This window comes from Zeugodacus cucurbitae, chromosome 3 (assembly GCF_028554725.1).
Source record: "Zeugodacus cucurbitae isolate PBARC_wt_2022May chromosome 3, idZeuCucr1.2, whole genome shotgun sequence".
NCBI classification, from domain to species: Eukaryota; Metazoa; Arthropoda; class Insecta; order Diptera; family Tephritidae; genus Zeugodacus; species Zeugodacus cucurbitae.
In genome coordinates this window covers 4427501-4454156 of record NC_071668.1, presented here as the reverse complement: position 1 = coordinate 4454156, position 26656 = coordinate 4427501, and the positions used below count along the sequence as shown (strand labels likewise).

The following is a 26656-nucleotide window of genomic DNA, read 5'->3' as shown; positions in this document are numbered from 1 at the left end:
CAACAGACAAACATAAAGCCGAAATGTGAGTGTTTTATAAATTTTATTTGGGTTTGTGAAACTTTTTTGCTACAGTTTTAACGGTATGTCTGTAAGAGGCGTGTCGTGGGTAGCAAACTCTAATCAAGATTCAACGTGGTTTTGTAAATTGCACTCAAGACTTGTAATTAAAGATCAAATAGTTTGTTTGTGGAGGTTTTTTAATGTAATGTGTCTGCCATTTTAATGAGGTCAAAGTTGAATTTTTTGATGGCAAGTAACTAAGAAGTTAAGTGCGGCATAGAGTATAGAAATCGTTTGTACTTAAGAGTTAATGCTTTTAGCGCAACCTGGAAGTCATTTAAAACCTCAAAAATATCATTTGGTTCATACGATATCACATTCAGACTGCAACTATACTTCAAGAATTAGAAAATCTTCCATTTTTGCCTTCAAAAAATTAGTATATACCCTTCAATAGACTCATATTTTATTAAAATTTTTAAAACTCATCTGCTATTTTGGGTCGAAATTGGGAGCAAGTCCTTGTCAAAATGAATTAATTTATTTGCACACGCTAAAATTAATACGATCATTTCTTCAATTACTAAATAGCAATTTAATTAGCTGCGATAAAATAAACTTTTGCGGACACTTAGCGTCATATAATTAGCTCAAGGCTTTCAATGTCCACCCACGCTGACTTACGAAAGGCCATCCACGACCGAAGACAGTATTAAGCTAATAAGCAGGCTACCTCTGTTGATTTTATTCGTCGCGATGGACTAATGAAGTGCAACTGATGTTTTCATTAGCGTCTTCTCGAATGGCGAGCGTTCAATTTCTCAGTATGCCTTAGTGTTCAAGACAATGATATTTCGCGAAAGCTGCCAGCCCTCCAAGAGGGTACAGGTAATATTATTTGCTTCATTAGCGGCATGCGTTTGCTTAATAAGTTTTGACAGTGAATCGCGCTTAAGTCAATAGCGCGCTAATTGTGCAGCTTCATCAGCCATCAGCGTGGACATTGTTAATTGTAAAGATTGCACAAGAAAGCTCTAGAAAAACAGAAAATTAATTAGTGGAAAGCTACAAATTCTTAGTATTTATATTTCGTAAAGTATATTAAGGATTACGAAACTTAATACTTTCGATAATTCAAAAAAATAATAATATTTTTTATTAAAGGCTTACTCCCCAACAACCTATCTTTAATGAAACGCAATTTCAAAGGCGAAAGCGAAAACGGAAGTTTCCTTTTGCCGTCGCCATAAGCACTTAAGTACTTAAGCACGGTCATTAAGTAGCGTCGGCAATTTGATGCATTCACCATTTTTGAGTTGCCATCAAATTTTTTTATTCTCTAGTTTACACTACCCTTTAGTTCATTTACTATTTGCCTGGAGTCAGTGGAGAGAGATTAATTGTTCTGCTCAAGTTGTAACCGCATGAATTGGCGCATTAAAATTCCTCATTAAGCGCACATTCGCGCTCAAAGACAGCCTTTTCACTCACTCCAAGACGTGAAATTGTGCCGCGCTAAGCAAAGTGAAGACGACAAGCAATCTGGGTGACTGATAACGCTTGCAATGCAACTGCTGCACACACGCCGTGGCAGGACAAGCTGCCGCAAATAATGAGCCATCTTGTTAAACACAGTGATTGCGGTGCGCCGGCGGTGATGGTGGTGAGGTACAGTGGGTGGGTGCGAGCGAAACAGGACAGAAACAATTCGAAACAATTCTATGGAGAAACAAGCACAGACATTACTAGAAAGTATGGACGTGTCTTTTTTAAAAACAAAATTCGATTTTTGGAACGTCATAATTTTGACATGTTTGACAAATTTTTTTTCTTAACTTTTGGACACTGCGGAATACTCTCATATTTTAGCCTCAAGGGATAGTATCGTTAGTAAATATCTTCACTCTAGAAGATTTTATATTACAGCAGTTCCAGTTTTAGATTTTTAATATGTCAAATTTAATGACAATCGGCTTGACATTACTTTGTCGTTTTGTATTAAGTTTATGACAATTTTTTTCGAAAAAAAAGGAAATTTCTATGCATACCCATTTGAAAATATCTCTAGGTAAAGTCATCGGAGAATTGTCAGTATGTTGTCATTAAATTTGACACAAAGGAAACCGCACTCTAGCCTCTATGTTATGAAATATAATAAATACGATATGATTTGGGTTCATTCCAAGAAAGATAGAAAAGCTTAATCACTGCCATTTTTATACCAAAAATTTTGGCATTTCGTGCCACCGTGGCGCATGTCAAATTTCGTATACATGTCTTTGCTGCCGACGGCGCTGCCATTTGCTGTCATTTGCAACTTTGTAACTGCAACTTTTCGAGCTGTTGTTAGTCTATTATGTGCAGCTTCATTATTACTATTCTCATACTTGCTCGACTGCGTTATCTGCGGTAATGCAGCGTATTTTATTGCAGCCAAGCAAGTACGAGAGCGCGCCAGCAAATGGAATGCAGCGACTGACGCGCGTTGGCTTAAGACTCAGCGCTAACAAAAGCTGGCTACAACATGCATTGTCGTGCTTTTCACCAGCTTCGGTGGCATTAAATGTTGCGGGAAGTTGGCGGCGAGCAGCGTGGAACGGATGACAGCACTCGAGCGTAGAATGTGCGCTCCGCAAGTTGGCGGGTCAATTAAAACTTTGTCGCATTTTTTCGCCGCCATTCTTCGCTGGTGTTGCGCAAGTTTTCATTCTTTTCCGCAACTTTTATTATGCGCTTACTTTTAGATATATTTTCGAGCTGCCGCTGGAGGTGGTGGTGTTGCTGTTGGCGGTGGCGCGGTGGTGGTGTTGGTGGCTGCGTTGTTGCAATAATTTGCATTATAAATGCTGGTGTACAACTCGCGGGAGTTGTTTACCCAGCAGCGGCGAAACTTTTGCGCGACCACTTTTTTCTCATTTTTCCATTTAGCTGGCAACAAAGCAAACTAGCGCTATTTAGCGACAAAAGTTTGTGGTCAAGAGAGAACGTCGCTAAATTCTCGCAGATTTCCAGTTTCTTTTGTGCGAAGTATTAGAGCAACAATGTCTTTGGCAGCAAGAGCGTTGTTTTGTGAAAGTCTTGAATTTCGAAAATTTTGTTTGAGCTGCAAAGTGGACGAAATTGAATTTTATGCAAATTATGCTAAATAGTTACTTCATTTGCGGGTTACTTGGAGTAAATTTATATAAAATATTTTAATTTTTTTTTTTAAGTTAAATATTTTTGTATAATCTGAAGCTTCTTTTAATTGGTAAGAAAACTTGCTTTAAGTTTACACTTCAAATAATTTTTTTTCTTCTCCTTTTTCTACCAACACATCTAAATTTGTTCTATAGCCACATAAATTAGAAATCCTTGATGTGCAGCACGTGTCCAGCCCATTAAGTGCACTTTGACAATTTCCAACGCCTCCATTATTCAACCAGCTGCTTTCAACAGCAACACTTTCGCACAACATTTAACTTGCAACACTTTCAACAACTGTCGCACTACACTAAGTAAGTAAGCGCTCAGTGTCATTGTCAGGCCGACAACGCTTGGCCTCTCCATTACACATTGACTGCCAGCGTATTGTCCGTGTTGGAATGTGAGCAGGAGTATGTCAAATGTGTGCTTTTCGGCTAAACAATGGTCATCCAGTGGGTGTGTAGTCTCCTTCCAATGTCATGTCTCGGCAGTTTCTTTTGTTCGAGCAGCAATTCGTGCTGTCGTGTTGGCGTGCAACTGCATCGCCTGCGCCTTTGCTATCTACTAATTGTGACAGTGTGTGAAATGTCGAGATGCTTTAGCAGTTTCAAGTGCAATTTGCAGTTGTTCACTCTTTGTTGTCGAATAAAATAAATGAGTCTCACACAAACAAACACACACATAAATATTTTCAATGAAATAATTACTTTTAGAGAGACCCTGTAGGAAAAATTTTGCGGTGTGAATTTTTATATTTTTTTCTTTATCAATTCTAAAAGCGCTTACATACAAAAAAATTTAATTTCAATTTTCTAACCTCAAAATTTATAAACTCTTTTATTATGATGATTGCAGGTCCGTAACCGTCCAAGAAAATTTTGAAAATTTTTTAAAATAATAAAAACATTTTTAAATCCTTTAAAACAAACAATATATATCACTTCTACAAAATACATTCCTCTAGACTCTTCCTTAGACCTTAGACAATGAAAAGTCTCCAAAGCTTATAATAGAAACCCCCTCCGCCTGCACTCTTTTGCCGCCTCTTTGCGTTAACACTAATGTTATAACAACGCCGCCTGCAAACAATGGCCCATAACGCTTTGTTTAATTGCAAGAAAATACAACAAAAGCAACAACAACAACAAATCACAGCTACAACAACACAATAAGTGCAAATCAAAAAGCTTCAACTAAGTAATGCATGTAGATACTTATTGTTTACACATACCGGTTGTTGTTGTTGGTGTTTTTAGTCGCTTTTGAGTCGCTTTGTTAGCATAGCTTGATTTAAAGCACACTCGAGCACTCGTCCCGCATTTGGAATTGTGAAAAGCACAATGGTTTGTGATTTTTGTTTGGCTGTGTGAGTGTTTTTCTAAAGCTATCAGTCTATTTCTAGGCGGTCAAGCTGTAAATGTGCTCAGCTCATAAACAATTTTTAGAAGAAGAAGAAAGAAGAAAAGTAGATATTTACACATATAACGGGACTTTAAAGGCATATGTCAGCCGTGTGAAGATTTAGAGATAATCAACAGCTTATGCTGACAGTAAAAGCGCTTTTGTATGCTTTTTTCATTTTTTATATATTTTTTTGATGCAGAATTTTGAGTATTATCTGTGAAAGTCATCGCTTTTTATATAAATTATAATTAAGTATATTCTTAGCTGGACAAATATCAATAAAGTAAGAAATATCTTCCGCTTTTTAGAATACAGCCTCAGCAGATAGGCTCTCCTTATAAATAAGCTTCTAAAAACTGTGAAAAATTTTAGTTTTAACTTAAAAATCTGTAAGTCACAAGAACCTTAATAAAGCTCTTAGCAACTCAATACGTGCAGAGAACAGTCGTTGTATCACAGGCACATAACTGTAAAAAACATAAAAAATCATAGAAACTGGCTTCACCTCAACTACCGCCACCATAAACACCATCGCCAACCGCCGTCGTCTAGGTAACGTATACGCCCAGGTGAACGGCATTAGCACTCATAAACGCTTAAACGCATAAACGGTCCATTCAAATGTGCTTTGGCGCTTTTTTTGTCTACAAATGAACAGTTATACAGCGCTTTAAAGGCTGGCGCAACGGAATCTGCGCATAATTTCCAAACAACTTCATATTCATGTCAACGTTGGTTGAAGGAAAACCCCCAAAAAAATAGAAAAACAAAAATAAAAATAATAACAACTAAAGCGCAAATGAAAAGGCAAACGGTCCGCTGCGTTCACCGTTACCTGCCGCTTTGTTGCTGTTATTTGCTATTTGCGCTGCTTCAGTCGGCATGAATTGCGCAATTTTTGCGGTGAAATTTGGCAAATTACGTATTGTTGTTGTCGTCGGTGCTGCCGTTCGTTAGCCGATTATTGTCGCGCTGCCGCCGCCTCCGCCACCGACAAGAGTCATAAAATTCCAACATTGCAATGCTGTAATGGCAGCTGGCATTTTGGCATTTTGAATGAGCAATTTTCGGTATGCCAGCAAATAATGCGCTTCAAGTGTGCGGCGCATTTATTAGTACGGGTATTAGGTGGATTTGGGTTAAGCAATTGCGGGAGTTTGGTATTTTCGACACACTCACTCACTCACTCACTTACTCTTTCACTTGCTTGTGACGTTTAAAAATTCCTTGAAAGCATGCCATTTACCTTAGATTTTAGCATTACAAATTGTAATGATTGCCTGTGCAGCGCTGAAGCCATGGCTTAATGCAGTTTGTGGCGTGTGTAATTTCATAGCCGCACTTTGCTCTTGAATGCCTCCCTTGTGTGCTGGCAGCAACTACTGCGAATTGCAGCGAAAATCGTCACTTCCCCACACTTTTATGCTGCGCATTACTCTGCCGTTGACTGCTGGCCTGGTCTGCTATTACTACTAGCCGCTTTTCCGAAGTTTCTGCTTATTGCTGCTGAAGTATTTTTCAAGCACAACTTTCGACGTTTCCGCCTTGACTTGTAGTCGGCATGCTCTTGAGAATTTCGAAATCTTCGCAAACTTCAGGGCAGCAAATCAACTGTAAGCGTTTTGCTTTTCCTTTTTTGCTCTGTAGTTTTCATTCGTCTATGGCTTTTCCGGTCCATCTTCAGTGTTGCATCCGCTATGTTACGGTATTTTGCTGTAGCCATAACGACGCCGTGATGTTTGTGCGTCTAGACTATTTGCTTGAGTAGTTATAGTGATTTGCTGTTGTTGTTGTGTCAGGTTGCTTGGAAAAATGTTGCAGCATTTTACTTCGCATTTTAATGACAACAGTTGAGTGGCTGCCACACAGTCGTTGTTTTGATGAGTTTTGGCATTTTTTATTGCTTTTTAGAGCTATTTATGTTGCAGCAAATATATTTTAAAATTATTTTTTTGACTATTAAGATTGAAGACTGCTCTTAAGACTTTCTATAAATATGTAAAGATGATGTTAATGATGCTTTAAGATATTTATCAGTTCAGAAAGTGATATGCAGGCGTAGTAAGGTAGACTTGTAGGGGAAATTTCATAACTCACAAGCTTCTTTCTTAATTTCAACTAAATTTTTTGAGTGGATCTGTTCTGGTCTTTAATCACAGTTTGAGAATACATTTTTTTTGTGATTTTTTGATTGCATCTAACTTCCATAAAACGTTATTTAGAATCACTTGAGATTATCATTACCAGCTACCTTAAGGAGCTACACTAAATAGCTTCACAAAATCACTGAAATTCGAAATAATTTACTCTCAAAGTTAAATTACTTAATCAAGGAAACCTCAGCTTGATGGGTATGCTGATAAATGAGGTCATCAACGCTTAATCATTAAGTTATCAGTAAGTTACCATAGACCAACTATATCTATATATTTTCTTTTAACCTATATCATAATACTCACTCATACAAATTACTTAAATTTAAAAAAAAAATCGCAAAAGCTTTCAGTAATACATATCAATCAGTACTCACAACAGCTGAATGCCATATAAAAATCCGCCATAAAAGCAACAACCAATAAAAATAGAAAATATTAAAATATAAAAAAGTAAAAACGAAACAAAGCAAAGCAAAGCACGAGCAACGAAACGTCCATAATCATAAAAGTATGATTTTCTATTTTATGTTTAACTAAGTCTTAAGTAGCTTGAGTACGTATTAAAATATTCAATGTTCTTATGTGCGTGCGTACAAAGTGAATAAATATACCGTAAAATTGTGTGCCAGCGCACTTACTTGGACACAGCTCAGCGCACGCTTAAGGAGCACTAGTTGGTAGTTGAGCGTAGTTGTAAAGTTGCTAGGAAGCGACAAAAATGCATAAAATGCCATTTTATATTCAAATATTTTTGTTGTTGTTGTTTTGTGTAACTTTTATATTTTGCGCTACATGCGCGCTTTAAGGCTGGCTTGTGACAAATAAATTCAAATGTGTGCTTAGCAACTGGACTATTAAAGCGAAATGGTCACAGCTGTGCAGCGTTGTGTTGCTTGTTTGGACGCATTATTTGGTGCTCTTTATGAATTTGCGTGTTTTTGAGAGAGGAGTGTAGCGAGCGAAAACTTTGAATTATTAAAATTTTTCACTTTAATTGTTGTTTGTTGCAGGTTTTTGTTTAGTAAATTAAAAACAGAGTAGAGCTGCTTGATATGGAGCAGGGTCTCTATTATTATAATTAAAATTTTTATTTTTGTTGTTGTTTTTATTATTATGAAATTCATATTTTGCACTTAATATTTCATAAATTTACTTTATTTTCTTATATAATTAAGTTTAAGAACAAAGCAATACTTCATAAATGAATTTCCTTATAGTTCACCCCTAAAAGCACACTACAATTTTCATAAAAACTCTTAGGAAACTGAACAACACCAGTTTGAAGTTCTAAATTACGCTCTTACTGCAACAAATTGTACGTCTGCATAAATTTCCGTGAATCTCTACAACAACAACAACAACAATATATGAATAACTAAACACAAGTTAAAGCCAGTTAATTTATGACTTCATAAATATATGCCAACAAAAAACAAACGCTTTGCAACACTAACAACCTTTGCATTTTTTGTTGCTGTTGTTGCATTATACATACCTCTCTCTCTCGCGCTCCAAAACTTCATATGTATATTTGCCTACACACGTGAAATTTATGAAGTATTTGTATTGCAATGTTGCAGAACTGTCAACACAAAGCACGACTAATACGAATTTACGAAGTGACGCGAGGCGCCAACACGTAGCGCACATTAGAGCAAATACACAGCCAACAGCACATCTGTCTCTCTGTGTGTTTGCATGTGTGCTTTTGACAGCAACAAATGTAGCAATTTGGCCAGATTTGAATGCAATGCAGTAACAACAATTATATGCAACTATAACGGTAGTCACGGTGTATTGCAACGGTGCACGCTCGCCTGCCGCCCTAATGTACACAGTTATGCTTGCGACATTACTCCCGCTCAACCGTCCCCCTCTTTAGCAGCGACTGTGTGCATATTGCAACAGCAACGAGAAGCTGACAGCATAAAATTCTTCGCTGAGTTGGTTCAAAGGCATAAATTTCGCGCTTTTATATGCACGACTGCCTCAGCTCGTTTTTGAGTGGCGAAAACGCGCGGCAACTGACGCGTTAAATGGCAAACGGCATACGAAAGTGCAGTAAAAATAAAATTCCGCGCTTGTTTATTTTGCAACTTTATGCAAAATTATTTTCGTATTTGGCGCTTTTTATGTGAATCACCTCATTTTATTTTCGGCCATACTGTCTCTTTTAACAGTTCGCCATTCAACTGCTACTTTATTTGCGCTGCCGAAAAGTTGCTGTCGGCAAATAGTGTAAACCAAATAGGAGCGTGTGAAAAATACTGACAATAAATTTCGAGAAGTGTTAGCAAGCAGAGATAGCGCCGTATATTTGAAAAACTCATTTTTTTATTTTAACGCGAGTTTGAGTCTGAGTAATTTTTGAACGATTTTTTTTTCAAATCGCCAAAACTTTGAGTGTAGCGAACCGAACAGTCAACTGGTATAAATTGGTATAAACTGGTATAAACTTGTATATGCAAGAAAATGATGCATACGGCATTAAAAATTTGGTTAGTAGCGAATAAAACAAAAAACTGGTATAAATTATAAAAACTGATATAATGAAATAACAATCTAAGCAGTTATATCACTTTGAAATGGTATACAATTTTATATTGAATTGAGCTTTATAATTGTATTTTAAAATTTTTCTCATGCAGTTTTTGAAGCCCTCATACAGAGAAGTGCCGAATCGACGCGGCTCGTATAAAAAATTAATTTGGTTTAGAATTTTTAGCCTAAATCAATTCTTTTCACATTTGGCAACTAAAGCGACTAGCTCATCCATTTACCTAGAAAAAGATCTTGGGCCATTTTGTAGTAATTTAATCAAAGTAGAAATGCCTTGAGATGCCTTTTCGCTTTCACCATTAAAACCATTCTTCTCTACTTCAACTACTTAAATACCATTAACTCGTTCGAATAAAATCAAACAAATGTCGAACTGGCAAAGCAAAAATACGCTAAACTAGATAAAATTGCAGTCAATCTTGTTAATTTAAGAGATGTCTTCTTTGTGCCTTTCTTCCATCTACTTTTTGTGTCAGTTTTCTACAACTGCACGTTCTTCTTCTACGCTGCTTCCTTTTCGTTTTCTTCGTCTTCTTCACCAATCATTGAACACATCGAATTCTCATTAGCAAGCAATTTGCTGCTGTCAGTCTTTATGCTCCAGTTGAATGCGCTGCGATGGCAATTAGTTGAAAAGCTGCTACTCATTTATTTCGCCGTATTTGCTATTTGCTTGGCATTTACGACATTGCTAGCGGCGAATTTTCGCTTCTCATATCCTCGCTGGGCGCCCAAACCCCGAACCGAACAATGTGTGCCTTAGGCAACGAACAGATTACAACGAAATTGTTATTTGGTCAATTGGGAATTTAAATGCACAGTTAAACAATGACTCGAAATTGAATGGCATTCCATTAGAAGAGCTGCTCTTTAGATAGAGAGAGAGAGAGAGAGAGAGTCACAATTGTAACGAGAGCATTGAAAAGCGTAGGAGAATTTAATTATCACTAAAATGGATATAAGACAATTCTTTTAAAATATTTTTCTTTATTTTTTTTTTAGAGAATATGCTATTATAATACACTATATATACTACACATAAGTATATTTGAGATTTTAAATGGAAATTCATTGTTAGAGTATATAAAAACAATTTAAGAGAAGGAAAAATAATTTGGCCTGTAAGCACAAAAGTAAAAATCAAATATTTGTGGTACCTTATATTTGTATTTGTATAAGTACAACAGCAACAATGCAGCAAAAGTAATCACTGAATAAATAACAAATATTTTGTTCCATTATTAATGCTTCTTTTGGATTTTATTGTGTGAGCAAAGACAAAAGGAAATTTTCAAAATCTGTTAGAAACACAACAAAAAAGAAATTGAAATAGAATTTCTTGCAGGAACACAACTATTAAGCTCAAATTCCTTTTGTAGTCTTATCCGGTATATTTTGAATATTTTTTAATTTAAGATATTCAAAATCGTTTTAAAATTAACTTTCCCTGAAAGCATTTGGTTGTTGTTGTATTGGTTAATAATCTGTATCCATTCTATTTACGTTGACCAGATTGTTTTGGGAACGAATTTTGTCCAAGTTGAGGGTGCTTAAATTTTGTTTTGTCCAGATCCACAGTTTGAAATGAAAAGCTTTTCTATTTCACATTAAAAGGTTATAGCTGTGGGTATTCTAAGAGAGATAGAGAGAGAGAGAAAAACGAAGAGAGAGAGAGAGGAAGAGAGGAGAGAGAGAAAGAGGAAGAGAGAGGGAGAGAGAGACCTTTTTAAAACAGCCTCAAGTTTGGTGGAGTCTCGGTACTGGATAATTAAGAAATATTCGCTTAGCCGAAGTCATGGTACGGAAAGATCGTTACGAGGATTCTCACAAAGTGATTTGTCTTAAGAAGAAGAAGACTTGAGTTTTTCTCAAAGTACCGTAAATTCTATTTAAGGAAAAATACAAACTCTGCAGCATATATCCGTTCTCTTAGTTTACTCACCAACAATTTAGCAACAACAAAAACCCAGGGATCCTTTTCAAAAGTTCCATATCGATTATTGTTGAAGTTCTCCATTAAATGTAAGTTCCGCATATAAGAACCCCATTATCTTAAGATGTTACGATTTCTCTCTTCCCTATATGCTTGTTGCGTTGAAATAATACACATAAATTTGAAAAACAAACAGATCTATGCGCACATTCTATTTTAGACACATTTACTGTTAAGTCAATGAGTTCTGCGACAAGTGGAAATAAACTTGCCAACGTTGGCAATCATCAGATGGAAGCAGCTAATACAACTGCTGAGTGCATTCGAGGCTTAAAGAGACACACACACATACATATATACTCATAGAATACAGATAACGGTACTTCTATATATGTATGTATGTTTGCAACTCCTTGCAGCCAGCTCTACCATCTTAGTTTGTAGCAAAAATAGCTAGCCAGGTAATGCAGCTGCTTGCCCGTAGCAACTGAAGCTGAAGTTTGAAAATGCCAGCCACTGAGCATTTAAAACGCCACCCAAATACACAAGCATGACTCGGCATTTTATGCATTTTTCAATATGTTCCTTTTCATTTTTTTATTTCATTTTTATTCTTTGCTCGTATTTTTGTGGGCTTCATTTCCGTTTTTACGAGGCATGCTGTGCTGTGCTGTGCTGTGTGTGTGTTTAACTTTGCTTTGCCATATTATATTTGCGCTTTTTTTCATTAGGCTACCAGATTTCCATTATCTTGAAAGCTTTTGCATTTCCGTGAATTATATATAGTTTTCTTTATCTCCGTTTGCTCGCACTACATAAATACATATGGGCTTAGACTCGCACTGCAATTTTAAAAGGAGCTGCTCATTTTTCATCTTCTTTTAAGCGTTTTTTCTGCAGCTTCTTTTTATTTTTCCATTTATTTTCCGTCACTTCTGGCAGCAGTTCTTTCGAGTAGTACATTTCAGTTCGCTCTCCGCTGTATCTATTCCGGGTATAAGTGTGTGCCGCAGCGTCACCATCACAGTGGCGTTTTAAATTACCAACAAACTTTCTTATGGCGAAGCTGAATCTCTAATGCTCGGCTATTTGTTGCATACACTTAGGCGTTCATATGTGCGCTCCACTGGAGCATGTGTATGTGAGCCCATGAGTGTTTGTGTGCGTGTGTTTGTGTTGTTGCTTGTGTGTTATAATTACTTTGATTGTATGTATGCTTTTGCAAAGTTTCCCCATTTGCTTTGGACACATTTGTCAAAAGCGAAAAGCTAAAAAGTAACTTCAATTTGCGAATTGGAAAAAAATATGCTGAAAGAGATTGCCGACTTCTCTGGCAGTTGTCTGCAAAGTTTGCGCTTTTCGGTGTATTTTTATACTTTTGCTTTTAATTTCTAATAAAAATCTTCATTACTTTGGTATGTGTCTACTACTGTTGATGCGTTAAATTCTTGAAGAAGTCTTTAAGGTTAAGTGGAGTATATATTTAGTCAATATACTATATATATTACTCAATAATACCAGCTCCAAAGATATAAAGATTTAATTTCCTGCACAGTTCGAGACGCTTACATAGTGTTTCATAGCGAGCTAAAATCGAATCTCGCAAATCGAGATCGAAAGCTTTTATTTTGAAAGCTTTCACTGTAGTATTGATTTTTGTGTGAAAGCTTAGGAATATTTATGTAGATATATTCCTCCTATATTAAAATACATTAAACAATAACATATATGAAGAAAAAAATTAAAAAAAATCATGTTTAATATTCCATCAAAATAATTTCAGCTGTTAAATAAATTTTTGCATAAGTGAAAGCTCTATTATTTATGATAATCCATACTTTGGTTTATACAGCATCCAGTATTATTTTATTGTTGTTGCAAATCAATTTGAATTCATCAAAAAGCTAGTTTATTCATACCTAATATACGCTAGTTTTTTTAAGTTACAGCTTATATTCTCACACGACAGATAATTTATTCATAACAACCAATCAATTCCTGCTGCATGATATTTGTAAGCAGAAATAATATTTAAAATAAATATGAAAGTCAATTGAAGTGTTTTGTTTACCATTACAGCACATAAGTAAATATGATAAAATAGTTTTATTTTAAACAATTTTGTTTTTGTATGCAGTTTCAGTGGCTATTTGACCGATATTTTTAATACTTATTTATGGAAAAAAAATATTTTGAGCTCAATAGGTCGTTTGATGATTAATTTTATGTTAAATATATACACGATTTCAGAGTTATCGATATTTCAATTTGAAATTAGTTCTACTTCATTAGTGCGCAAATTTATGGGCTTTAGTGAGAAGCCTTTTGCTCCCGTTCGCACTACTTTTTGTAGTTGATTTTCGTAGTATATCGTAGTCGATAGATTATTGAGTTGGTCTTACCCAATAAGTCATCTGTTTTCGGTGGTCATTTGCTCGAGGAGATTCGTTGATCAAAACGTCGTTCATTTGGCTGTGACACCCAGCATTTCAGGATAGGTTGGTTTGGTTTGGTTTGGCCCAGAAATGCCTTCAAATACTAACAATTTCTGTGTTTAAAAAGACCTGGAGTATATTTTCAATATTGTTCGAGTCGTTGAATTAAAAATTTTGATTATTTTAGTACCAATTAAATCAGATATATAACTCATTTGCAAAAAATACGAAGTGTTCCAGAGAATTTACCAAACTGTACTGAATACAATCGTCAAAAATATATGTTTAACTTTGTCAGTTGGTTTGACAGCTAACTTTCTAGAAGAGTCTATGCCTCTAAAAACAACCCTATATATTTTTTTATTAATCTTTAGTCTCTCACTAGAGACATATACACACCGTTATTTGTTACGCTGACGGCCTTTTAATAAAAATCATTTAATTTCAAACAGCAATCACCTCAAATACTATGTTAGGTATTGCCAGAGTTGCCACATGTCAGTATATATGCTCTAAAATGGTTCCACAATGAATGGCGTAGCACGTTTGATTCATTTTGATAAGGATCGCACAAAGTGCCGAAAATTGCGGCAAACAAACTCTTATCAGCAATTACACCTTTCAATTCATCATTCTGACGCTCTCAAGGACGAAGTATTCCGTAGTATTGTGCGGCAAAACATGAAGGCGGCACGTGTACGCCAAACAAAATGTGTGACATTTTTATTTGAGCGCTTGGCAATGAGAAAAAATCGAAAAAAATTTTTTAAATCAAACGTATCACTTTACATGGCGATACCTTGAAGGAGCATGGAAAAGTTTGTCAACTTCTTATATGCTTTAAATGTGGTGAAGTGTGCGCCCCGCTCTAAGTACTAAATGGCAATTCAATCACTTTTGATGTGACAGTTTATGCTGGGCGCAAATGATATAGGCCGAAATATGCCGAGAAAGCAAGCCGACTAGGAGGCAGCGGCGGCATGCATTTGATATCGATCTGCCGCTGGATTTCGGTTTATGGCAAAGCGCGCGTCGACAATCAATTTAAAACCTGAAAGTTGCAAATTTTGCGTAATAATATGTGTCGGTGTGTATACTGCCAGTTGGCTGAAGTGGCAACCATTGGAAATGTTCAATTGAGTGCTGAGTGACAGCGTTTGAAATAATTTCCATTTCGCAAAATCAATTGGCATTCACAGTGACATTTTAGATTTGTCCCAATTACTGGTGCATAGAATCAGTCGTGCGAGCACATATTCGGACGGACTTTTTTTTTTTGTTGCGTAAATGCCTGAAGCAAATGTGACACATATTCGCCCAGTGAAAGAGTTGTTGCTAGTTAAGTGGTTGGAAATCAATGTTAGTGGGGGAAATTGGGTAGAATGTTTGCTTAATTAAATTAGTGGATTTTTAGAGTATTCACAGCATGCTGAATCAGTCATTGATTTATTGAATATGTGTTTACTTTATTCACTTGTAGTACTGAGATGGAACTAGAAAGAGAACATACCAACAAAATATTTAAAAATTTTAAATATTCTTTTAGCATTCAAATCGCTTTGAAAATTATTTAAAAATTAATATTTTTCATTTTCTTGCACCACCCTGTGCCATCTGGTGTAATACTTCACCTACAAATCAGTGCGTTGACAGGCGTTCCTTCAGCCATTTGTCATGCAGGCATATTGATAATGTAAGTCACTAAATGTGCCTCAACGCCTGCATGCAAATACGAATGTGTGTGCGTGTGTGTGCCTTTGGTGAATCGGATTTGGTGCCACATTTCAATTAACTCATCAGAGTGTCTGACACACGTTTATTACCAGTTCACTCACTGTTGGAGAGCAGTCATTTTATACCACAGTCACTGCCACACTGACACTCCTCCAGTTGTTGTTAATGTTACTCTCGTTGTTGTTGCTGTTGTTACATTTGGCATTTACGATGCTGATTATGTTGGCAATCAAACACACAATGCATGACGCAACAACAACAACCTACACACTGTAGGCCTAAAAATCTGCATATTTGTATGCTGGTTAATATGGTAGACTATTATAGTTGTTGTTGTTGTTATGCTGTAGCTGTTGGCAGTTGGCTGCTGGCAAACTCGATTATTGTGCGTACATTGCATTGCATTTGTGAAATGTCGACAAATGAAAAGTGATTGCTATAGTTAGATCACAGCTGATTTGCGTCGTTTGGTAGCACTTGAGCAATATGGCAGCACTGAATTACAAATACAAGTACAAATACATGCAAATATGCAAATGTGTGTGTCATATGTATATATGTGTCGTTGCCATCCGACTCAGCACACATGCATGCATTTGATCATAATTCCTAATGAAGATTGCCACACTGATTGTCGTTGATGATTTCGCCGCATTGAATTGAATTGCTAATTTTTTTTGGAATTTCTATTACGCACTTTCACGCTTTAGCTTTGAAACATATATGCTACCCAGTAAACAAACTGTATTTCTACGTAGCAGAGATTGATTAGCTTCATTTCAGGATTATTTTCTAAAAATTTCAAAATGATCAGAATGCCAAGGAACGAATTGTTTACGGGATCTCGCTTTGCCTGCCTATCCGTCCGTTTGTCTATGGATGTGATAACATGATTAAAGACTGAGGGTATCTTAATAAAACTTCGCTTTAAGAGGAGTTTGGTATTGTAGATAAAATCCGTCCATTGCCACACCCATCCTTTCTCTCTGGCATTTTACGACAGCAAGTGAAAATAAATAATATAGGATAATAAGTAGGCTAAGGTAAATCAGGTACTATAGAAAAAAATCCAACCAAATTGAGTATTAATAAACCTTTAATATTCTAATTATCCCGCGAGAATCAGTCTATACGTTTGTAATTAAAAGATATCGGTATTAAGTATAAACAAAATCGGTTAAATCCTTCCCTTTTTCAATTGCATTAAATGAACGTGGTATCAAACAAGTATTTTTATGTATCTATCCAGTCTCCAATAGAGTTCTAATATATGTTTATCCTTACTACTGCTTCTGAGCAGAGAGTCCTTTTAGTATTAGGTCTACAAATTTGCTTCCGCCGTTTTCCATTAGATGTCTCTAGCGTCAAGCACTTGTCGATTAAATCGATTAAATCGTTTTATATCGATCTTGGACATTTGTGTCAACATTAACCCAACAAAATTTTGTAGAGATCTGTTTTCATCCCAAACTTATTCTCAACTGAAAATGACACTTTTTGAGCCGAGTTCTCGACATTTGCGGAAAATTTTGCTTTTCTTTTTTAATTCAAAGAAAAGTGCGGCTGAGGCTCATCGAATGCTTTCCGATACGTACGATGAGGCTGTCTTAAGTGAAGAAAGCCTTAAATTTACAAGAAAAAAAAACGGCATAAAAAACAAAGTTGTAGACCATAGCAAACCCGACTTTTAGTGGAGTAATCAAAAGTCACTCTGGTATGCCAGACTATCTTTACTGGGTAACTTCAAATTTTAATATCAATTCAAACGTCAAAATTAATGAAACGTGATTCCGAGAACATGCACGTAAATGCACGATAATAACCTATGCAAGGCAAACATGTATGTATACTTACACAGGCATTATACCAATGTACTCTAAGCCTAAATTATTTACAAGCGAATTTTCTATGGCAAATACGTCATTCAAATTGATTCGTCGCTACACCCATACTTACACATATTATATTAAATAAATGAATTGAACTTGATTATATTCATCAGTCTGCTGATTTGATTCCAGCGAAATTCTTTATCAGTACAAACCCATGTCAAATTTTGAGTCTCTTTAAAGTGATTTCAAATATTTTTAATTGGAGGCAAAGCTTGGAAATGTCAATAATTTTAAGCCGATATTTTTTCCAAATGCATGTTTGACACTTGACAATCAAATATGTTCTCACAGTGACTCTGAGTGACATTAAAGCGTTTATTGCGCATAATTTTATATTTAAATTGAGATGGTGAGAGAGGGAGAGGGGGAGAGAGAGGGAGAGATATATGATTTATGTTAACGGTTTGCAATGAGTTTGAAGTTTGAGCTACGGGAAAGAAAGAGAGCGATTGAGACAGTTCATATGTAAGCAGTAGTATACCGATCATTGATTGATTGATACCAGAACCCACTAAAGAGGGATTTAAATACAAATATTTTCAAGAAAGTTTTAATTTTCTATTTATGTTACGAGAGAGAGAAAGAGAGGGAGAGACAGAGATATGATTTCTTTTAACGGTTTGCAATGAATCTGAAGTTTGAACTACGCAGATGAGAGGAGAGAGAGAGAGAGATGAGCGAATGAGACAGATCTTATGTAACCAGTAACAGACCGATCTTTGTGATACCAGAACTAACTAAAGATGGATTTAAGCACAAATATTTTCAAGAAAGTGCCTTAAATCCCTCAGCCCTAGTTCCTCTGAAAGCCTGCTGTTAAACTTTCATGCAAACATTATTCAAGCACGTGTCAATATCAATATTTCATGTCTGTGCTTTATTCATTTTTACTCACAACATTCGTTTTAACCATCACATTCCATAAGTAAATGCAACAAAAAAGCAGCATTTTCCGCCGTTTTAATTAATTAGCTACACATGGCCTAGACCCATTACACAAAGCTTATTGTGCTTCAAGTCAAAGGCACGTGGATGCATGTGTGAGTGCGTCGAAAGAAGTTTATTGAAATGTATGAGCTGCAGCACTTAAATGTGTGTCACGCCCACCACACACACACACACACACACACACGCACTACTTGTCATTATGAATATAAACAAGAGAACGCAGACACGCTCTCGACATAACTGTGCGCTTTGCGGTTTAGTCGAACAAAGTCAGGCAAGTACAACAACAACTCAGCTCATATGTAATGTGGCAAAAAGCTTATTTATTTAATTTTTGTATTTTTTTTATTTTTCTTTGTGTTTTTGGTTTGTTTTCCCTTACTGCTTTGTTCTCTTATGTTTGTTTGTTTGTTTGTAATTTCTCTTATGCGATTAAGCGTGTCTATGCGCAGATTGCGGATGTTGTTGACGCCGCGCCGAGCCGACACGTTGTTTGTTTATTATGCTTTGCTTATTTTTAATTGGATTACTTTGTAACTAATTACAATTTTGCCTAAGCAAATCTGTCAAACATCGTGTGCGTAAGGAGCCTTCCCGTATGTTGGGTGTGTTTGGTTGGTGTTGTGTGTCTTGGGCGCTGTGCGACACGCAAACATCTCGTTCATTTAGGCACAAAGCGCTCAAAGACACACATAAATATACATAATAAATATAAATATAAACATATGGAGTAGTCGCTTTGAAGATCATGCTGAGTGTGAGGAGCGTGGAGATCATAATGCACGAAATGCTTTCACAGCAGCCTCAATGAAAGGTGGAGTATTTGCGCAGTTATATTTTGGCTTAAATACTCTAATTTATATTAATTTAAGAACTGAATAGCGAACTAAATTTTTAACAAATTTATGTGACTTTTTCATTGCAGCTCCCTCTGCATTTGACATATTTAAGCGACATTTCAAACTTAATACAATTATTTTATTCTCATTTTTTCAAATTTTTTTCAATTATATCTGCCACAAAGTGCGTAATTAAATCATATATTATGCATATTTATGACGCATACGGTTTTGAATGTCAACTCTGTGAATTATTTCAATATGCAAATGAGCTTTTTACTCAACCACAAACAAATCACTGAAAGCTCACTGCCATGCACAGACACACAGACACTCACAATAGATTCGCGCCATATTTCTTTGTTCGCTTTCCGCTTAAACTTGTTGATGTGTGTGTGTGTGTTTTTGCTAAATGTGTCTGTCATTGAAAACGTTTAAGTGGCATAACAAAAACAACAATTATATTATACACTAACACAAACTACTCAAACGCTGCACTTGTAGCTAATTTCATATCGCTTATCTGTGGCACTCAAAAGCACACATTCGCAGCGTTTATATTAAAGTTATGCTGCAAAAGGCACTTTGTCAAGCTCGTTGCCATAATTCAACTATTTTTCATTTGCAACAATGTCAGCGTGGCAACAAAAGTGGAGCGTTTGCTACGATTGGCATATAATTGAATTAAGTGGAAGGGCAAAAGTGGCACAGTGAGCGGTTAGTGATGGAAATTGAAAACTATTATATTAAAAAAATTATTTATTAAAAAAAGTTGATTTAAAAAAAGTATTATTTAATAAAAGTGAATTAGGTGGCAACCCAGTTTAAAAATATTTTATATAAATTTTTTTTTTTTTCTTTTATATTTTTCTTGAACGCACTGATAAAAATGCAAAAAATATTAAACATATTAAATAGGTGGCATCCTCGTGCAAATAAAAATTCGTGTGTACAAGTTTAAATTAAGAGATGTTCTATAGTTTGTTTTAAATTTTCTTAATATAACTGTTAAAATTTAAATAAAAGTTCAAAACACTTAAATAGGTGGCAACATGGTGAAAAAAATTATTTAACACTTTAAATGGAGAGCTTATCTCTTTCCTTGCTTCATGCTTCCTTTAAGCCACTCATAAAAATTTAAAAATAATTAAAAAAAACTAAATAGGTGGCATCCACTTGCACATTTTTTTCCTTAATATTAGCAATTATTTCAAAATTTCTTATAAATTACATCCAGTTTCTATAATAATATTTTGTAAAACTTTCACAAAAAATGCAAACAAATTTAAAAAATTAAATAAGTGGCAACGTTAAGTGAAAAAATATTTAAAATTATTTTTTTTGCAAATTTAATACATAAAATGAAAAAAAAATTAAAATGTTTGGAAAAATATTTATTAATATAATTTGAAAAAATTGTATACTTTCTGGCAACCACTTTTCCTCAATTTTCTCTAATTTTTATCACTTCATCACTTTCTATACATCGAATTGAGTTTTTCACCAAATTGTACCACTGTGCCACGTCACTAACAGTGATTTTCGCAATCTATCTTTCAACTTTTTGCTTTACATTCTCGCTCAACTAACATAACGATGCTGGCAGGAGTGGCAGAGACAGCATTAAAGCGCTGAAACTTAGTTGTAGCACACACACACAAATACACATAATCCGCTATACTATCTATATAGGTTGTATATCTGCTCGCTAACGGCAAATTATCTGCCACAGCAAGCGAACTGCGTGCAACAATAATCATAATTACAAGAATGTCAAGACACTTCATCAGTTGCAGCCACAAAGTGAAGCATTTTGAACACCACTATCTACTAATAAACAATATTAATGCCAGTCACCAGCGCTAACAACATCATATGGCCCCAACTAGCAAACAATCAAGCAGCTTGCCTCGCGCATAATGCGTTTTTAACCCTGAACTCGCGTTGAATGACGAGAATACTTGAATTATGCTGCCATTATGCAGGAGCATATAGACAGACAAACGCTTGAAGCTATGCGTATAGCTTAGAACACTATAAGATAAATATCTACATATACACACATATATGGAGCTGGCAGCGTATTGTATGCGCGAAATCAATATTCTAGCTGCTTATCCAGCGTGTAGTTGTTGTACGCTCGCAGGCAAAACACATCACATCACACACACACTCCCTCACATAGCAGCGCGCTCGCAATAAATAAATGCGCATTTTATAGCCCCGCTGATAAGAAGCAGTAGTGAGTCGTGAAGCAAAGCATCAGTTTAAGCGACGCGGCAATATATGCTGCCATTATGCGCACCGAATTGATGCTATCAGCAACATGCCGCTAATATAATCACAGCTACTTTACGCTCATAACTCGTCGACGCTTTCCTCTTACTACCGCTGTTGGCTGGAGGCTTATAACAACAACAGCAGCAGCAACGTCTGTTATCAATTTGCCAAGTTCTTGTTATGCTTGTTGTTGCGCTTACGTCAGAGTTTTTCCGCCTGATTGTTGTTTTTATTTTTTTGTTTTTATTTTTATTATTGTATTTTGACTGCTTCTTAGCTAGCAACTTTTCCGCTTGAATTGTTCACATTTCCAATCGTCGCTGTGGGGCTTCTCTACATAATTGTAATGGTGCGCGCTAACCGAATGCAATAATAAAACTTTTTTTTAGCAACATAACTGCCTTTGTTAGCTAGCATTCTCATTTGCTTGCTTTATAACCAACTCGAGGGAAGTTCACGCACATTCGGCTGAGCTCATGTTCTCGTTCGCCCCGAGTTGACTAGTTTGTTGTATGGCAGTGGCGCGCTATAAACGGCAGCAATGTTTAGTCGCATTCGAGTTTTATTTCCTTCATTTGTTTTTCTCTCACTCCGCCATCTGTTTTATTCATCACTGACAATCTAAATTCATGGTCTGATTATAGAGCATATAAAAGGAGGAAGAATGTTGTTAGTTGTTTCTTCGGAAATCTGCAGGAAGTGTATCTCAAATGTTTGCTATTTGTAAAGGTTAATGCATCACATCGGCAATAACTACCAATCATTGTAGCTTTTATCTTTAAGCTCAAACAAGAAAAAACGTTAACTTCGGCTGTACCGAAGCTAATAAACCCAGGCTAATATACACAGGTGCATTTATTTTAGTAATTATGTATTTAAGCGATCGTTCGGTTTGTATGACAGCTATATGCTATAGTGAACCGATCTGAACAATTTTTTCAGAGATTAAATTATTTCTATGAGCAATAACTCACACCAAATTTCGTGAAGATATGTAGTAAAATGCGGAAGTTTTCCATACAAGCCCTTGATTCCGATCGTTCAGTTTGTTTGGCAGCTATATGATATAGTGGTCCGATATCGGCAGTTCCGACAAATGAGCAGCTTCTTGAAGAGAAAATAACATTTGCGAAATTTCGAAACGATATCTTAAAAACTGAAGGACTAGTTCGTATATATACAGACTGACAGACAGACAGACGGACATGGCTAAATCGACTCAGTTCAACATACTGATCATTTATATATATACTTTATAGGGTCTGCGACGCTTCCTTCTGAGTGTTACAAACTTGGTAACAAACTTTATATACCCTGTTCAGTGTATAAAAATTCGAGTAATATTTCAATATTTTTTTACGTGGTGTGTTCAAAAAATAACGGAAATTTCAAAATTTCCCAAAAATCGCGTTTCAGAAGTGTTTTGACGATTGGAACAACGAAGAACGAATGAAAATTTTTTTTTTCAAAAACCGAAAATTCCCGTTATTTTTTGAACACACCTCGTAGAGTTCGAAAATTTTGTTAGTAGCCTCTGTCTTATAATTGTTTATTAAAGACTTTAATTTGTCGTTTTGTGGGTTGTCGACGTTTTTATGCCAATATCTTGGTCAAAATAATCAAGAGACCTCAAAATAATTGACAATTTTCCCTGTTAATACGGAAAATGGAATCGAATGTGACTTTTAAACATTTATTTTAGTGTAAAAAAAATTGTCTACTGGTCCAATAGTCTGCATCACCTTCTATAGGGGTACATTCACAATAAAAGCTGTTGATAAAATTTGTTGTGCTAATACACTTTAGTGTAAGAAGTTCACTACGTTCGGTTCTAAAAATTATTAGTATTTATATTTGTATTTTCCAAAACATTTTTCTGTTGTAAATTGATTTTTGCCGCTCTATTTATTCATTCGCTGCATCAGCAACTAGCCTGAAAAGTTTACATAAAATGTTACCCACATTTGAACTGGAATACATACAGAAAATTGAAAGCGTTTTCTTTTCTCAATGAAAATGCTGCCTCTTTATATTTCAACATTATGCCTCTTTGAATGTGTTCTATTTTTTACATGATATGCTGGTCAACTTTCACTCACAATTTGAAAATCCGAAGGGCAGAATAAATGTTACACTTTTTTGAGAAAAGAAAACCCTATGAGAAAATATTTATACGATCATTTCTTGAAAACACATACACAAAAATGCCGCCGATGCCAAAAACAACAAGCTACCGACAATCACAGTGACGTTATCATAGCTGCAATCAAAGGTCTTCTCTTCATTGGCAGCTGTTGTAAATGAACTGACTATACATAAAAAGGTATATAAAAAGAGTTTCGCGACACTCGGATCCATTTTAAAGAAATTCATATCGAAAATTTTCCAATTATTAAATGTCCTTGTTGAAAGAAAATTTGAAATAAATTGTCAATTAGCGCTGAGAATTATTTGTTTCCTTGGCGTTATTGTTGTTGATAATTCAAATTGATTGCATAAATTATAGAAATCATGAAAAACATCAACAGTGGAAAAAAATCGATAAATCAAACGAATAATGTGGCGAAACAGGATATAAACATACACTCACAGATGTATGAATATGGATATAAATATTCCAGTGAATATAAGTAAATTGTATATGTATGTGATAAACAGAGTGACTAAATTAATTATAACTGTATTTATTGCTGAAAATGTATACACATATAGGATGACTTTTTAGAGGTATAAGTTATACGGATCTCTCAAGGTAAAGCTGTCAAACTAACTGTCAAAGTAAACATAATTGTTCATTTTTAGTATAATTCAGAAACAACCATAAGGTTTCATAAGAAATTCCGTAAAACTGAAGCAAAAATATTCACAATTTTATAAGCTTTTAGTGAACTTTTTGAAAAAAAAAAAATTGTTTGAAAGAATATCTATTATAACTCCAAAAATCACACCCTTTACTGCAATACATATGCAACTGATACACGCGTATATTTGTCTAAAATCGTTGTGTAATGCGCATAAACAATATAAAAGCTAAGCCGACAAGTTAGAATGCCTGCCACTGTTAATCAGCTGCTGTCTGCTTGATAAGGGTGTGGCGCTGAAACCCCCATTCTTCCGCTAACAACCATTGTGGCAAGACCAATGCTGTCAATAACAAATAATATGCCTTTCTCAAAGTTTGCTGCGTATGCTTGTGAGCGCCGCCATTGTTTGCGACTTCGCGTGCGCTTTATCCTTTTGCTTTGGTTTATTTGATTTGATTTGCTCGTCGGAGCTGCCATTGTGTTGTTGAGTTTTTGCCTGCTGTGCGCAAATAATATACTTTACTTACGTCTTGCCACAAAGATTGGTTTTGGCTTAACTGTTATTCTTAGCTGCTGGTGGCTGCTGGTGTCACTGCGGTCGCTGCTGCCTTACACTTACACTTACACTGTCTGGCCTGTCATTTCTGGTGGTTTTACTTAATTTTAATACGATTTTGGTACAATATACTTCATCTGTGTTGCTTTTATAGCTTTTTTTTTTTGGGTGTGTTAGAGTTGCCGCTTTTGTCTGCCGTTTTGGGTTTGTGGCATTGCTTGGGTTGTTAATTATATATTTACTTCTATTGTTTTTGTATTCACTATTTTGGCGTAATTGATCTTTTCAAATTTTACTGAGTAGAAGTAGTATTGTTTTGAGAAATGTAATTTTGTTTCTGAACTGAAAGTACAGCTATTCAAAATGTGAGTTTCCAATATTTTCACCCTTTGTTTCTGATGTAAGAGTATTTTCGAAGCCTTTCAAAGGTAGAATTAATGAACCAACTCTTTATTCTAGGTCAATAAATCGGCTTTATACATTTCTGTGATTCAGACTGCTTAATAATATATATAAACTGGCAGTATAATATAAATTGAATATCATATTAACTCAGTAAAAGTTCTCTGGTACCTATTTCTTAAATTCTTAGTATACGTTTAGGCGCACCAAGCATTTGTATGGAGATGGTACTATAAGAGGTCCTATTTTTGAAATATTTATTATTATTTAGTAATAAATTAATAAATTAAGTAATTTAAACTCTCTTTCTGTACATTTCATATCTTTGATGGGTTTACATTGATAATATTACAATGCAAAGAACAAAATTATGACTATTATCTTATTACAACACCCTAACTTCAATACCACCTACAAATTTGAATGTATTGATACTCATTTCCCCGGCCAGCAATACCGTTGGCATAGCGTATCGAACATTTAAATTTAATATGCTTACGCTTAGGCCTAAGTACCATTGAACAAAAACATTTCTATTCACACTCCTTATTGATTTATACAAAACAAGTCATAAAACAGGAGAACCTTAACTTCGAAAAACAAAAAGCAAAAATAAAAACAAAAATATTTGCTTCACACATATTTGCTAAGCTCTCGGTTTATATTTTTTTTCCTAAAAAAAAAAATGAAAAAAAAACAAAAAAAATCGTTTCACAAAATCATTCATTTTTCTTGCACTTCCAAAGTCTGTTTCCAAAATAAATTACAGCTTTTTTTGCTATTGTGGCAATTTCTTTTTATTTTTTGCTGGCAAAGCAGAAAGTTTCCTTAATTTATTCATGCGTGCACACCAGCACATATATGCACATGTTATTCTATAACAGCTCGACTTCAATGTGTATGTATGTGCGTTGTTGGTGCCTTTTTTCTTGCTGCTTACTTTCTTGCTTAATGCTTAGACTGATTACAAGCTATTATTTTGAAAGTAGATATAATTTAGCACACATTTATCACACGCACGCACACACATACGCTCACACCGGATTTATTTCGTATCTAAAGCGTTAAAGTAATTGCTTAACTAATAGCATGGGGTAGGGCTGTAATGAAATATAGGGAGGCTTGTTCTTCTACATTGTTGGAACACTTTAGAGAACATTTGGGGAAGTAAATGATGATGCTTAAATTCTACTGACTGCCTGCCGGTTTAGCTACTCTACTTGTTCTTATGTTACGTATACGCCCCACCCACTACTTGGTAAAGTGGTTATTGAGCTTTGTGAGAAAAAAATAAAGATTTTTTTTTTAATTTTGTGATTTTATGAAACAATCGAAGCAAAATTTACCAAAAATTAAAAAAAAAATATTTGTTGTATAACCACATTTTTCCAGCAGGGCTATGTGATACCTGAAAAATATGCTCTTGTTTATACCTTCAATATTTTGCTGTATATTTGAGCTCAATGCAGTCAATATGTAGCTGTGTGTGTGTGTGTGTGTTGCCGATTAGGCTGCTGGCAACACC

General features: G+C 35.3%; 1 long non-coding RNA gene and 1 other non-coding gene across 2 annotated transcripts in view; one reads left to right on the top strand and one right to left on the bottom strand.

Moving 5' to 3' along the window:
* LOC105213071 (uncharacterized) overlaps positions 1-26656 on the top strand; it is a 105368-nt gene that overhangs the window by 75607 nt on the left and 3105 nt on the right. The gene's annotated exons all lie outside the window — the stretch shown is intronic.
* On the bottom strand, positions 23049-23837 carry LOC114804094 (uncharacterized). Its single transcript, XR_003752378.2, has 2 exons — positions 23568-23837; positions 23049-23302 (listed from the first exon to the last, which is right to left on the bottom strand). It is a non-coding gene; the product is annotated as an uncharacterized LOC114804094 (long non-coding RNA).